Source organism: Sus scrofa, chromosome 13 (assembly GCF_054392235.1).
Source record: "Sus scrofa isolate SSC_HxYL_T2T_F1_AM1 chromosome 13, Sscrofa_HxYL_maternal_Yorkshire_Landrace_v2.0, whole genome shotgun sequence".
In the NCBI taxonomy this organism is placed as follows: domain Eukaryota; kingdom Metazoa; phylum Chordata; class Mammalia; order Artiodactyla; family Suidae; genus Sus; species Sus scrofa.
This window is the reverse complement of record NC_139395.1, coordinates 200,828,996-200,845,585: the sequence shown is the minus strand read 5'-3', so window position 1 is coordinate 200,845,585 and position 16,590 is coordinate 200,828,996. Positions and strand designations below refer to the sequence as shown.

General features: G+C 33.4%; 1 protein-coding gene and 1 long non-coding RNA gene across 3 annotated transcripts in view; both read right to left on the bottom strand.

The window, feature by feature from the left end:
• The window catches only part of NCAM2 (neural cell adhesion molecule 2), a 503,541-nt gene that overhangs the window by 262,617 nt on the left and 224,334 nt on the right, over positions 1–16,590 (bottom strand). The gene's annotated exons all lie outside the window — the stretch shown is intronic.
• LOC146397836 (uncharacterized) lies at positions 10,052–16,009 on the bottom strand. The gene is made up of 2 exons (XR_014823737.1): positions 13,545–16,009; positions 10,052–12,365 (listed from the first exon to the last, which is right to left on the bottom strand). It is a non-coding gene; the product is annotated as an uncharacterized LOC146397836 (long non-coding RNA).

The following is a 16,590-nucleotide window of genomic DNA, read 5'->3' as shown; positions in this document are numbered from 1 at the left end:
ATTAGATTTTTTTTCCTTTGGTTTTTAAAATCTTGGAAGCAACTGTTTTATGGGTTTTCTGTATCTCTGTTAAGATTCCCTGCTTTATCTCTGTATTTGAAGATATACTTCTGTGTATGAAGTAATAAGTTAGGTATTTATAATATCTTAGCTGATAATTCATCTGATATTATTCCCTTATTTATTTACTTATTTAAATAAGAGGATTAAAACTACACAGAGAAAATTATCTTTCTATATATTTTGTTTTCAATCATTTCTTCTGCTACTCTTATTCTTCTCTGAAATTAGGGAAGTATCACATACTTCATATATATATATATATATATATATATATATATATCTTTCCCTTGGTGATGATTTCAAAAGGCTTAACCCTTACTTAAATATTAATAACAAAGCAATATACTTTGACAAGCAATATACTCATCAATATACACTTCTTACAATTTGTCTCTAGATTCCCACCACCCAATATAGTTCCAGAATTCAATGTGTATACAACAGTTGTAGTATAATGACTGAGTGAATGAATGAATTTCTACAGTCTTTTTCTGAGATCTATTATTTTAATAATTTCTGAATCTTAATTGATGATATTAGCCTTCAAGTTTTCAACCTAGATACCTAGATGAACTTTAGTTTTACAGTTAGCAATAGTTTTTATTCTTCCTTCCTACATCAATTAATGTACATGCTAACCAAGTCATGAAGTCAAGTTTTTGAACCCTCAGGGCCAAACTTTGTTGATCACAAATACAACACACACTAAGCAGATATTAATCAACAGGATGCTAAAAAGTAGGTAAGTTTTTCTACCAAAACATAGTTTATGTTTGAAAAATTAAATCAGAGCCTCTATTTCAGTTCCTTAAATTACCTGGAATAAACGCTCTGCAACCTGGCACACGCTTCACATGATTGGAGCTGGCAAGATTTCCCAGACAGCTTGTCCTTAGAGGCCTACCCACCATCTGCCCTAGTGCAGTGGGGTAAAGCACAGGCAACTTGGACTGAATAAATCTGGGTTTCAGCTTGAACTCTCTCACACATCTTCCATGAACTTGGCCAAATTAATTAGCATATATGCATTTTAATTCTGTAATTTACAAACTATGAAAAGACACATCTATATGCTCTACACTTCATAGGAGAACTTAATAGTTTAAGTAAACAAGACCAACATCTATAAACAGTGACAATAACCGCACAATACTTTTTATCATTGTTTCAAAAGTTGTAGTTAAGGTCTTCTCTCACAGGAATGCCATGAAGAACCTATGACTATTTTATAAATTGTTTTGTAAATAATTTCCAAAAGCACAATATAGTTTTTAAAAGTCATTTTTTGTTGTTACCATTGTCTTTCTGACATTTTAAAAGTCAGGTGACATTTTCTTTTTAACTGAAGTTTTTTGAGACACATAATACTGCAAAATGTAGTTAGAATTGATTAAGAATACTATAATACAGAGGGTATTGTGGTTATCAAAATACTTCTATATCCTTTATTATAGTTTGTTTTCATCACATTGCCATCATACAGTTATATAAGAGATCAAGTCCCAGCAAATTTGACTATATCATGATAATACTAGTAATAATGCCATTTATAACAAAAATGATAATTTAATAAGGGTGGGCATGGCTGCTAGTGCACAGCTGTCAGCATGTGACTTTTAGCATGGGACGCTTAGAGGTCCCACTCAGCCCGCAGTGGTTCTCGGGACAGAATTCAGAGAGGATCGAGTGAATCATAACCTCCAGACCCTCTGGCCTCAGGTGGCAGGTAGATGGGTGGAGAGAGGAAGGCTGGAAATTGGCAGCTTCCATTTGCATAGCCTCGCTCTCTGCTGCTGGAGCCTGAGGGGTGGCCTGCCCTGTAGTCCCAGCTACTCCGGAGGTTGAGGCAGGAGAATAATCTGAATCCAGGGGTTCTGGCCTGTCATGTGCTATGCCCATCCAGTGTCCACACTAAGTTGGGCATCAATATGGTGACTTCTGGGAAGTAGTTAACCAGTACGTTGCCTAAGGAGGGATCTCAAAGGTTGACCCTCATGGTTCCTCCTTCTCCTTTAAAGGCCACTTTATGCTGGCTCCCTGGGATGAAAAGAGAGCAACATTTATTCTCTGTTCTGCAACATTCTCCATTGCAGAACAGAGAATAACATTTGTTTTGAAGGAGGTTTACAGGAACATTGTGACCTTACTGTGACCTACACGGACAGCAATAAGAACAAAGGATCCAACAGCAGGAAGTTTGCAACAACTGACCACACCCCTCCTTCACCTTTCCCATAAAAGGCCTTTGTTGAAATCCTTTGAGGAATTCAGGTTTTTAAGGAATGAGCCACCCCTCTCCTTGTACAGCCCTGCAATATTCCTTTTCCTGCTCTCAACTCGAACATTTTAGTATTGTTTGGCCTCACTGTGTGAGGCATGTGGGCTTGCATTCAGTAGCAATAATAATAATTGTGATATTTATTTGGTACTTATTTGTGCCAAGGGCTGTTATAAAAATTTTATAAATATTAACTCAACTCATCCTCACAACATGGTTGAGTAAATACAATTATTCCCGTCTTTTCAGATGAGAACTGAGACATTGAAGATAGATAACTTGCCCCAATTCACTATAAACCCTTAACAAGTCATGATATTTTACTGGATTAGCTGATCCTTAGTGATAAGAGGATTTCCTGATATGTCACAGGATTGAGGTGGGAAAATATGAAATGGTAGATATATAGATATAAATTTATATATTGTTATAAATAGCACAATTTTCTAGAAGAATACATTGTTATGCAAATAAGTTAGGGAATTACCCCAGTGATTTAGATAATTAGTGACAGAACCTGACACAGAATCCAAATAAAGTACTTTCCACCACATCAGTCTGGCTCTCAGGCAAAGAAGAAAAATAAGATAATAAGATAGCCTTTGCAATGGCTGGATATGCAATAGCATACTATAAAAATCTTTTGGGGGAGGAATTCATGCAGAAGACAAGGTTTTACTTTTTAGAGAATATTTTAGCAAATTAATTTATTATATTTTTTAGGCTAATATCATTTTAGCAGTTAAAAATTCCTAAACTCTTGGGAGACGACAGTTAAACTTTTGAACGTTACTTTTTACATATGTATGCTACCACCAATGGGAATAGTTTACAATTCATAAATGGCTGAAATAAATCTGTCAGGCTCTTGATGTAGTCCCTTTTAAAACAGCTTTAATTTTAATTTTGCTTTTAACCCTTCTTCAGTAGAGGCATTTTGCAACATTAAAAATATATATTTGGCTCAAACATGGTATCTTGTAGAAGAAACAGAATGTAGGCTATGGTATCATTTTTTAGGTGATAGTATCATTTTTGTGTGTTGCTGTTTGTGTCCGTGTGACAGACAGAAAGAGGGAAAAATAGCTATAGATTTTTCTTAAGACAATTGCTCTTTGGAAGGAAAAAGACGTAAGTTTGCCTAATGTAATTAGCACATATACATGTGTGTGTATATATACAAATGATTTAAAAGTATATATATTTTAAATCATACATGTATATGATTTAAAAATATCTACAACTTTAATCTTTAAAATATTATCCCATAAAATGTATTTAAATTAAATTAGATGATCTGTGTGATATCAGCAAATTCAATGCTTAAAAACAGAAAGCTTTGCATTTTGCTCATACCACCCTAACACTGAACAATCACAACAATGATTGTTACCAAGAATATCAGTAATTTCTTCAAAGGGAGATAAGTGTTTTAATTTTTTTTAATTTTTTTGCTTTTTAGGGCCACACTCGTGGCATATGGAGGTTCCCAGGCTAGAGGTCAAAATAAAGCTACAGCCGCCAGCCTATGCCACAGCCACAGCAATGCAGGCCCTGAGCCTTGCCTGTGACCTACACGACAGCTCACAACAGCTCCTGGCAACGCCAGATCCTTAACCCACTGAGAGAGGCCAGGGATTGAATCTGCAACCTCATGGTTACTAGTTGGATTAGTTTCCACTGAGCCACATTGGGAACTTCCAACGGGACATAATTTTTATGAACACCAGCTGGTTGCAAAGCATAATACCCTGGATTATGAGTAACAGACTGTTTGCCTACTGTTTTCCTCCTCAACCACATTTTTCCCCTCTTAAAATTTTCTGCTCCAGATGTCTTCTTGGAATAGCATCGCCTTGAAGATGGCTGTGGTGGTGTGCACTCTCTTCCTTTTTGTACAGAAAGATTTTAATTTTTTTTTTTTTTTTGAAAATGGTTTACAAATGCCTCAGGGAAAAAATCCTCAGCAACCCTTTTAGCATTGGGCTTGCCCAACATCTGAATTTACAGTTTGCACAAATGTTTAATTTGAAGAACAAACATTCTCGAGGCAAAGCTAAAGGAAATGAGAAAGCTCTATGTATCTCTCTTTTGTACAATGTCAACCCCCCCAGTTTATTGGTCAATAAATGCTGACAACATTAGGAAATATTCTCATATGAAGGAAATTGGGAATTTAATTTCATTTAGCCCAATTGTATCTAGAGATTACAAATGCTTCCATTATCTGCTGTAATGACTCACCAAGGGGAATTGCTCTGAGAAGATTACGCCATGCCATTGAAGCCTTTATCAGTATTGTAATACATATCTGAAGATCTGCCACTTTGTAACCCTAGGAAATTGAGGTAAACAACTCTCTGAACTTCCAGTTGATTATGTCAGGGGAAAATGGCTATGTCATTACAACTCTTGTTACAAGAAAGAATATTGCCCTAATGTTTGTACTCAAATGACTAAAGGTTCAAATTTTACATGTTTTTACCCTCTTTAAAAGTGCTTTGATGTGAGCATGAGTTAACAAATGCTTATGTTGAGGAGAAAAAATAGTGAAATGCCCATATTTCATTTAATTAAAAACAAAAATTTCCTTCTAAAATTAACTCTACAACTCAAAACGAAAATGTTTCTGATTATAAATATTTTAAAATGTTTTTATGATTTCACCTTGACCTGCTTTTTTTTTTTCTTTTCAGGATCAAACCCAACTACAGCAGTAACCTGAGCTGCAGCAGTGATGATGCTGGGTCCTTAACCCACTGAACCACCAGGGAACTCCTTGATCTGCTTTCTTATTTTCTCTGCCTTTTTTTTTTTCTTTCTTTTTTTCTTTTTTCTTTTTTTTTTTTTTTTTTGTCTTTTTAGGGCTACATCCGTGGAATATGGAGGTTCCCAGGCTAGGAGTTGAATCTGAGCCGCAGCTGCTGGCCTACTCCACAGCAACAACGAAGTGGGATCCAAGCTGCATCTGTGACCTACACCACAGCTCATGGCAACACTGAACACTTAACCCACTGAGCAAGGCCAGGGATGGAACCCATATCCTCATGGATGCCAGTCAGGTTTGTTAACCACTGAGCCACGATGGGAACTCCCTTATTTTCATATATGTATTATCTTCTCATATGTAGTCTTCTTTTATAATATTTACATTCAAAAGTAAATTTTAATCCATAATTAAAAGGTAATTTGCAAAATTTCTAGTGAAAGATGTCAAAAGAATACTTCTTGGCTAAGAAAAAATGAACTTAAGTATAATTTTGAAGAAAAAATAATGATTTAAATCCAAATGGTTTTCTTAACATTTTGTCTCGATGAATTTTTATGGCAAACTGTTAAACAAATGAAGGAAATTGATAACCATTTTGTAAATTTATTATGGTGATGTGGTTTTTAGTTTTAAGGATTAAAATGCATTGAATAAATATTTCAAACTATTTTAAAGAGATGAAAGGTTTTTCAAAGGCCCTATTCTATTCTCTTAGTATCTGTACTTCAGCATTTAATACTGTCTAAAGCTTCCAAACAACACTAAATATGATCCTTTACCCACTTTGTGAGGCCAGGGATTGAACTTGTGTCCTCATGGACGCTAGTCAGATTCATTTCCACTGAGCTGCGACAGGAACTCCAATGCTGAGTTTTATGTTCCACCTTACCTATCACCATAGTTTATTATAGAAAATAGAACTTTTCTTCAGAAGATAAAATAATATGAAACTTTAAAAAAATCAAAACCATAGTGACAGTATGAGCTGATCCCTCAGGGCTCTCTGCAGGGTTAAATTCTGTATGAAATGGGATGCCTGGCTGATGAAAGGATTATGGAATTAGGTATCATGCCCATTACAGCTCTATTATTTCTCGTCATTCTCCTGAAAATAGCAACCATGTGCCTCCAGGAATAAGATTAAATACCAATCAGTAATTAATGACTCAGAAAGCAGAGAAACCAGGGATAGAAGCATAAATGATGAGCATAACCCTCATAATAACAGGGTTGGCCTTAAGGAAATCAAACCAAACCAAACCAAACAAAAAAGAAAGGCAGAATCACTGAATATGGATAAATATGACAGAGAAATTGTGTCAAAATAGGATTGTTTGTTTAACTCTAATTTTCTATCCTAAAGCTGCAAATCTGACAAAGTACCTACATTAAAGATTCTGTTGTAGTTCCAATATTACGGTTTATACGGAAAACATGAAAGGCTCCACATTTGATTTGTAAAATGCAAACACACACACACACAAACAGATGCAGAAATGGAGTGATACCTGTGGATATTATTTGAACCTGAGAGTCTGCTATTATGCACTTTAGGTCATCTGATACACTGTAACTGAAGGAATACTGAACAGTTTTATAAATACTACCGTGACATAAGATTAAATCCAAAGTTACCCAGTTTAATAGATTTTAATTTGAAAATGCCTACAAAAGTAGAAAAAATTTATCTTTCAATAGTTTCTATCAGTAACTACCTTCCTGACCACAGTACGCAGATAAAATTATGCTTTAAGTTATAATTAAATTCCCAAGTTTCATAAGTGAAGGTAAAACTATTAAGTGAAAAGATATAAATTATTTTGAAAATAGTTTTCTCTCATTTATTAAAATCAATACTTTTACCTATTAATAATGACACATATTTTTAGATATTAAAAATCTTCTACAAAATATATTTTTATAAAGGACCACTGTCAAAACATAGAGAATCATTTTCTTGTATCTTATTAGGTTTAGTAACCACTTGTTTTGCATCTATTATCTACCCAAACCTTCATTTTTAGATCTTACATATCTACTGATTTTATTGAGATTCAATCTCTTGGAAAAGAGAACTTATGAAGTTGCCTAATACCTATCTTTGCATGAAATACTAGGAATAATATGAGAATTGAGCTCATCTAACTCCATTTTATTTACATGTGGATATGAGGATACCATTATGTAACAAAAATTGATTTATTCTTTTAGAGGATAATTTTTTTTTTAAAGCAAGCACTTCTTTATATTGTTTAATTTGTACAAATTTGATTATGACTTTGTAGAGTGCCAACTGCCCAAATCTCTTTCATATTTACAAAGAAATATTAATAGTGAAAAATTTAAACCTTCCAATAATGTATTTATTTGCTGTATTTATGTATTTATTAATTCATTTAATACATTTACTAATTCAAATACATTTGTTGATAGCCATGTATTTGCCATCATGCAAAACTGACAGAGGACACAGTTCACGCTCTTTGAATTAAATGATTCGGCAGAGAATACAACACACGTGCACAAATAGCTAGACTATATATGACTATGACCAATGCCAATAGAAAGAGAAATATCTTTCCAGGTTTCTTTCATTGTTTTCCTTTTTTTTTTTTTTTTGGCTGGGGGTTAGGGGAAGGGGATATATCTTTATTTTCAGTAAATTCCAACTAAATCTTAGCAATTGTTTTTCAATTTATTATAGTTGATTTACATTGTTCTGTCAATATTTTTCCAGGTTCAAACACAGAGAAGACTTTTTTTTGTGTGGACAATCAGGGACGTTTTATGAAGAAGGACAGAGTTTCATCAGAGAAGATGCAAAGAAACACTAAAGTCCAAGAGAAAGTAACAGAGTATTTATGTTCATGATCACTTATGTGTTAAGCATAGTGATAGATGCTTGATTTCATTTAAATGTTCATTAACTCAGTAAGTGCAGATTGCATGCCTATGATATCTCAAGCAAGAAAATAATTATAAACCCTCACAATAAGTACATTATTATTACTAACAAACATAATTTAAAAAACAATGGAGGCTGCTATGAGAACACATAACAAGGGTACTAGATCTAGTCTTGTAAGGATAAAATTTGGTGATGGATAGTCTTCGGTGGTATGTACCTTTGAGCTGAGTTCCGAATATAGAGTAGAAATGAACTAAGCAAAATAACTGTGGGCAGATGGAAGGGTAAATTTTCTTCTGAGTTTGAGCTACTGGATTAAAGCTATATCTACACTCAATCACATCGCTATACTTAATAGGTGAGTCAATTCTATTCATTACATAACCGATTTATTTGAATTTTCTGTTTCATTAGCTATAAAGGGCATATTGGAGAGTCTCTGTTGTGGCTCAGTGGTAAGGACATGACTTGTATCCATGAGGATGTGGGTTTGATCCCTGACCTCACACAGTGAGTTAAGGATTAGGTGTTGCTTTGAGCTGTGGTGTAGTCCAGCTGCTGCAGCTCAGATTTGAGTCTTAGTCTGGGAACTTCCATATTCCAAAAGTGTTATCCTATAAAAATAAAAAAATAAAAGAGTGTATTGACCACTAGACTTACTCCTTTAAATTTTATAATTTTAGATCTCTCTAGAGAGTTTCATGATCAATAAATTTAATGTAATAGCACTTTTAGAAATAATAAAGTGACCTAGGTGCATGTACTGATGTTATTTTTCAATACTCATCAATTTAATTTATATATAAAATAATATATACTTTAAATATTATTCAATCAGAGAAGAAATAAACTAAATTATGGATTTAATTTCCTTGAAAACTTCTGGAATATTTCAATCCCAGGTATTTCTTACTCATCAGAACCTAAAATATAAAATGCAGAAACATATTGTATTAAGTAAAATAAATATTTAAATTGGTATAAAAAAGCTATTTTTATCTCTGCTATCAAAGTATTTCAATACTTCTTTTTTTCCCTGTGTATACTTGTCATAAGATTATTTAAGACTAAAGATGATTCAATAATTGGATTTGATGTCTTATTTTGATACCAGATGGGTATGTGGAAACGACCTAAAGACTGTTTTGCTATAATGCTTCACTTTTAAAATTGGAAGATATTAAAGAGGATGTTATGTCATTATAAATGTAGATATTATAGAAGTAAAATATGGAACTGAAATACCATTAACTGCAGTTAACTTAATGCTGAATATCTATTTGAATTGGAAAATAATCTGCTCAACTGTTTATTTATTTATCATTCATTTAAATTCTCAGCACAATAACAGCAAAAAGACCTCTTGGTCAGACATTTCCTGTAAGGTAGTGATCTTTAAGATCAAGGGTTCTTAACTCTGCTTAAAAGCTCCTACTTCTCCAGACACTCATTAACCATTAGGGAAAGCTTGGGCTAAGAGGTCATTAATGTTGCAGAAAACAAGTGCACATATAGTTCACACCATGGGTAATGTGTAAATGAGAAATGTCATCACTGAACAGAGTTATTCTAAAATTGAAAGTCAGCATCTTCACACAGTGTTTTAACAGAAAAAGTTCCCCTTGGGGGGGAAAAATCAATACTTCAAACTTCCTAAGAAAAAGAGTTCATTCAAATTCAAATTTAAATTTCTTTCATATGCATATGCCCATTTAAAAAAGATGTCTCTGCATATTATTTTTTTCTTGCAGTCTTCCCTGCCTCCAAACTAAGTTTGCTACTTCCATTAGGTATTCACATAGTGTCTTGTTGTTTTTCCTATCATTACACTTTTTAGCCCATTTTTTATGCTTGTTTTCCCTGTTAGACTGCAAGGATTTTTTTTGAGGTTTTTTTTTTCCTTTTTAGGGCCACACCTGTGACATATGGATCACTATTCAAAACTGCATCTATAGTTTTATTTATCAAATAAACTGAAAAACTCTTTACTCAATCCACGTTTAATTGGAATTTTTTTAATTCACTCTTTAAATTTTAAGATTGCACCTGGGGCATATGGAAGTTTCCAGGCCAGCAAAAGCCACAGCAACACCAGATCTGAGCAGCATCTGCAACCACACTGCAGCTTGTGGCTTGTGGCAGTGCCAGATCCTTAACCCACTGAGCAAGGCCAGAGATCAAACCCGCATCCTCGCAGACACTGTGTAGGGTTCTTGATCGGCTGAGCAATAATGGGAACTCCTAGGTTGCAAGTTTCCTGAGGGAAGGGGTCTTCCCTTATTCCTGCACTCTTCCTTGTAATTACCGGGCAAGGTGTTTTTCTGCTATACAGTAGAATGTTAAGAAATGCACAGATAATTTTCTAGGAATGCCCAATATACATTTTACTCAACTGGTGATTGTTAATTTTCCCAATATTAAGGTTGCTTTGGGCTAATATTAGTAATACCTTCATGACTATTTTATAAAATTATGTAATACTCCTTTTCATAACTAAGGGCTCTATGTCAGTTGAACATAATTAACATCAAAACTTTAAATTTAAAATGAAGTAGTGAACACATAATGTTCTACAATGATAAACGTACACATAATGTAATCAGAATTTCTAATATTTTTTCAAAGTGTATGTAAAAATTATGAACCTATGTGTGTGCTATTAGATATAGCTTAGACTTTTCACTATCCTATGTAGAAATCATACCATATTTTAGAAAGTGGGTATGTATATTGATGATGATATTCAGTATGATCACCAGATTTAACTTCTATTATTGAATATCAAAAAAAACCCCAGTAACTTATTTTCAGTAGCTATTCCCACATAGCAAAGAGAATATGTATCATGACTCAAGTTACTAATTTCATGATAAAAGTAAAACCTATTGTTTTTTGTGGTGCTACATTTTATTCTTGTTATCTTGGCTGATGATGTCAAAACTTCCTTTGCATGCACAAAGTACATTAAAACAATTCCAATTTCAGTGTAAGTGCACTTGATATCAGTGCCCTGATAGCAATAAATAAATAAATAAATAAATACCAAACAAACCAAAACCAAACCTTAATGTGCTGATTTTTATCCAGACAATATAAATACTTTAGTAACCCTATATGAATTGATCATTTCAGGAATTAATTTGATTAAAATGTCTATGCAGAAAGAATATAACATGTTAAAATAGTTTAAACTGATTCCAAGGAGATAAGAAAGAAGGTATTTTTAACTAACAAAAATTCTGAACCCATATCCTGGGAACTCAGGTTTGAATGATATTAAACTGAAAAGGAATGTAAACTGGAATTTTATGGGAAATAGAAGAATGGTAGAACACCTTTTGTTATTGGAGCTAGTGGTAGAAAATTTCCATAGTAATGAAAGTCAGCTTTCTTCCTGACTGAGCAATATGTCATAGAGACTGCACAGATGATAAGGGAGAAGGGATTAAAATCAAAACTAAGTCTAGAAGGAAGTCACAGGAAAAACCAACTACTTCTCACACTTAACTGAAACCAGGGAAAAAAAAAAAGTTCCCAGAAAACAAAACTGGTTAATATTTTAGGATTATCACCTAAATAAGTCTTTGAACCTAATTAGAAAAGTAGGTATATAAGAATTTTCAAAGAAATTCCAGGAATCCTAAGAGTACGGAAGTTTCCAGGTCTCCAAGAACTAACATACATGAAACAATTATATCATCATAGATACCAAAGCTTTCTTGAGTGTTTTAAGTCTAAGTTGAATTACAGCACATAAATAACTTGGCTGTAGCGTTAATGATGAAAAGGATCATATGTAAAATTGAAACAAACATTAATGAATGATTTTAAAAGCTAAAATCTTTTAAAATCTGTTTTAAATATAATGCTAACATTGTATTAAAAAACTTCAGCTTGTGACATGGGAGTAAATATTTTTAAACCACATATCTGATAAAAGGTTAATACCCAAAATATACAAGGATCTTATACAACTTACTAGCAAAGACACACACACATACACACACACACACACACACACACACAGAACTAATAATCCAATTAAAAGTGGGCAAAAGACCTAAATGTGCATTTTTCCAAAGACATACATATGGCCAACAAATACATGAAACAGTTCTCAGCATCACTAATCACCAGAAAAATGCATATCACACCAAAATGTAATATCACCACCATCTGTAAAGATGTCTATTATCAAAAAGATAAGAGATAACAAATGTTGGTGAGGATGTGGAAAACACGTGTATATTGTTGGTGGGGATGTAAATTGTATAGCCACTATGGAAAACAGTATAAAAGTTCCTCAAGAGGAGTTCCTGTCGTGGTGCAGTGGTTAACGAATCCGACTAGGAACCATGAGGTTGCGGGTTCAATCCCTGCCCTTGCTCAGTGGGTTAAGGATCCGGCGTTGCCGTGAGCTGTGGTGTAGGTTGCAGATGCAGCTCGGATCCCGCATTGCTGTGGCTCTGGCATAGGGCCAGTGGCTACAGCTCCGTTTAGACCCCTAGCCTGGGAACCTCCATATGCCGCGGGAGCGGCCCAAGAAATAGCAAAAAAAAAAAAAAAAAAAAAGACAAAAAATAAAAAAATAAAATAAAAGTTCCTCAAGAGATTAAAAATAAAACTGTAACATGATCCAGCAATTCCACTTCTGGGCATATACCAAAAGGAAATGAAATAATTATTTCAAAGAGATATCTGCAGTTCCTTGTTTGTAGAAGTATTATTTGTAATAGCCAAGTTATGGAAACAACCTAAGTGTCCCTGGATTGATAAATGGAAAAAGAAGAATGTGCAATATAGATTAAAATACATATATACTTGTGTGTATATCTATATATACATAATGGAATACTATTCAGCCTTTAAAGAGAAGGAAAGCCTGTCATTTGTTACAACACAGATGAACCTGGAGTGCATTGTGCTAAATGAAATAAACCAGGCAGAAAAAGACAAATACTATGTGATCGCATTTATATGTGTAACCATAAATAGAATCAGCAGAATGGTAGTTGTTAATGGCCAGAGATAGGAGAAATAGGGAGGGATTGGTAAAAGCTACAAACTTTCAGTTTTAAGATAAATAAAATCTGAAGATCTCATGTATAATAAATGCCTATATTTGCTAACACTCAATATATTCTTGAAATTTGTTAAGATAGTAGAATTTAAATATTCTCCCCAAAAAGGTAATATGTGAGGTGATAATTAACTCAATGGAGAGAATCCTTTCACAATGTATACCTAAATAACCAGTTTGTACACTTTATTTATTTATTTATTTATTTTGTCCTTTTGCCTTTTCTAGGGCTGCTCCTGTGGCATATGGAGGTTCTCAGGCTAGGGGTCTAATCGGAACTGTAGCCGCCAGCCTACACCAGAGCCACAGCAACATGGGATCCAAGCCATGTCTGCAACCTACACCACAGCCCACACAACGCCGGATCCTTAACCCACTGAGCAAGGCCAGGGATCGAACCCACAACCTCATGGTTCCTAGTCGGATTCGTTAACCACTGAGCCACGACGGGAAGTCCTCACTTTGTATACTTTAAATATCTTACAATTTCGTCAATTATACCTCCTTAAAGCTGGGAGAAAATATGCATATTATATGTACTTACATATATAGCAATAATTAGTCCTGTCAATAGATATGTTTTCCCCATAACAAGTTTCATTTGCCTAAGGTCATTGACTATTTATAAATAATCTAAACCCCATTCACCAGAAACAAAACAAAAAACAAAAAAACTGCCCTTCTGATACCAACACATGACTGCCACCAAGTGGCAACTCAGGCAATATTCAAATATTTCTGTAGAGTTCATGCTCAGCAATAATTACCTACTGATTCTCTTAACAGGGATACAAAAGTATTTAGTTCAGAGACTTTATAATTAGATTGTTAACATTAATTTTATAATGAATACATTTATCGTTCTTAAGTCATTAATCTCAGCTTGTTTTCCAGTGATGACATCTGCATACGTTTTCTTTTCATTAATTATTTTCTCACATTTATGTCACATAATGTGAATGTAATAAACATTTCAAATATACACGGCTGGTTTACATTTAAGTAACACTAGTATTACTTGGATGATTGGAATCTAGTACCCTCAGCATTTAAAAACTCCTTGTAAACCTCTGTATGAATCAAGTAGCAACACAGAAATTACACACTAGTGCAAGGTGAGTGGGGAGAAATAGCTTACAATTATCTCTTAAATTAAGCTTATAATAAGAATGATGTAGGTACGCAAAGCAATATTCCTCAGTGAAAAGCTAAAAAAACTGAGAGTCCTGAGGGAAACACAGTCAAGTTTAAAAGAAGAAATGAACTTAGTTGGTTTTCATAATGACCACAAGAACAGTGATGACTACATTCAGTTTATGCCATTTAGGTAGGCATATACATACACATGCATTTAAAATTTTTATGAAAATAGTGCTTATATACTCTTCCAATAAAGTTAGACACTTAGACAGATATCAGGTGTTTTTGTTTGTTTGTAAATCTTTACCCTCTACTAGATAGAAAAGACATAAAGACAAGATCTTTTTGGTTTGAAACAGTATGAACCAATAATATCAGTAAGTAATATTATCTCATGATAGCTCCACAAATCAAGCAAAACGATTGTATATGAGATATACAATCTCATATAAATGAGATGTTTTCAGAAACACGATATGTTAAACAAATATTCCTCTAAATTTTGTTGTCCCTATAATGATTTCTAACAATGGTTAAGCCTTGAAAACTATCTGTAAATAAAGTGAAGTAGATAGTTACTAATTAGCAATAGTTCATAATATGGATTCATGCTGTAGTATAACATTGCAGTTAAAATAATCCAAGTCTTTTGCACTTATAATGAATTTTATAGTCTGCTACTTTCTCCAAAAGTCCGTATCTCATACTGTTTTCGCAGGAAGTAGATGATAATGATACATATATCCCTGTAAGTTTTTTGTCAGAACTTTGCCCATTAAATTATAAAAGGGAGAACTGTCCTATAAATTCTAAAGTAGTTCAATTTATTAGGCAATATTTTGGATGTTCCATGAACATCTCTGTTTTATGAAAAGTTCTGTTAAATTTACTGCCCCCTCATCTACTAAATCAGCTCAATTGCTTCAAAAGTTAGGCAGCCAGGTACTTTTGGCATTGTACTTTTAAATGTTTCTTAGTGCAAATCAATACACTACTTCTAGGTTTTTAGCAGTGATTAATTTTCAATCACTACTCTTGCCATTATTCTTAATTGCTTGCCAATTTTGTGAGTATGTCAAAATTTTAACATCCAGAACACATTGGAGTAATGTCTCCAACATATCTTATAATCACACAAATAATTACTGCACATATCTTTCATTTCTTTTGATGTAATGAAATATTCCATTCACCTACAATTATGTACATAAAGTGAGGATGCGGGCCCTGTCCATGGTTCTGCTCTTCATAAGGTCTTATCAGGAATGTCACTGAACCAACAGCTAAGTACATTAAATGTACTATTTATACTCAAATTACAACCCCAAAACAAAAGATTTCATTAAAGTTATGATTTTCCAATTTTCTGGTTATAATATCACCAGGGACATTTTGGAGGATAACACAACTCATGGTTGGCATAATTCTTAAAGGTATATTATGGCTAAACACCTTATTGGCCACACAAATAAATTATGCAAGGATGAATAAGATGAACTTGGGAATTTTTAAGAGTGAGATGAGGTGAGAGTGGGAAAGGAAGGAATAGATAGGAAAGAAGAAATATTACTAATTTTAGGATCAAAGCACATTGTGATTTGGTGGTGCTTTGATATTTTTAGGTCTCAGGCTTGGATTTCATGGACTAGTAGAATCAAACAATGGGAATAAATAACAGAAAGAGAGAGAGAAATTGTTTTAAAACCTCTTTTAAAAGATATATAGATGACATAATCATAATGGATATTCTTTTGTTATTAATTATACCTTAATAAGAAAAAACTGAAATATAATATATTATTATCATTGTTATTTTGCAAATAATGACATGTGATGATTACAAATAGAGCCCAATTTATTCACTCAAATCTGGAACTTCATAGCACTTAGACAAATTAACTAATAAATGGAGATAAAAATTATGTCATACTTGTGTATATGTATGTGTTTCAATTAAATTAATAGAGATAACGATTTTAGAACAGTTCCCTGGCATATATTTTATGCTCGATAATACAAGATATGTCACTTTTTGTTGTTGTTATACACAATTTGATAGGATTTCCAAAAACCCAACCATGTGATTATTCAGCTAAGTTTAAATACCTTGATTTATAAAAACATCTGAGATACTTTATTATTTGGAGGGCATTAAAAATACTTACCACTTTCATATCCCCAGCACAAGAACAATGACTGATAGAGGAAAGCATTCACTATTTACTGAAATAGTTCATATATAACATAAACAAAGAGATTCATATGCAGATTAAATGAGGTAAGAGTTTTTCTCTGAAGACAGACTATAAGAGTGCAAGTGCTAGATGTACCACTTCACAGCTATGTGTCCT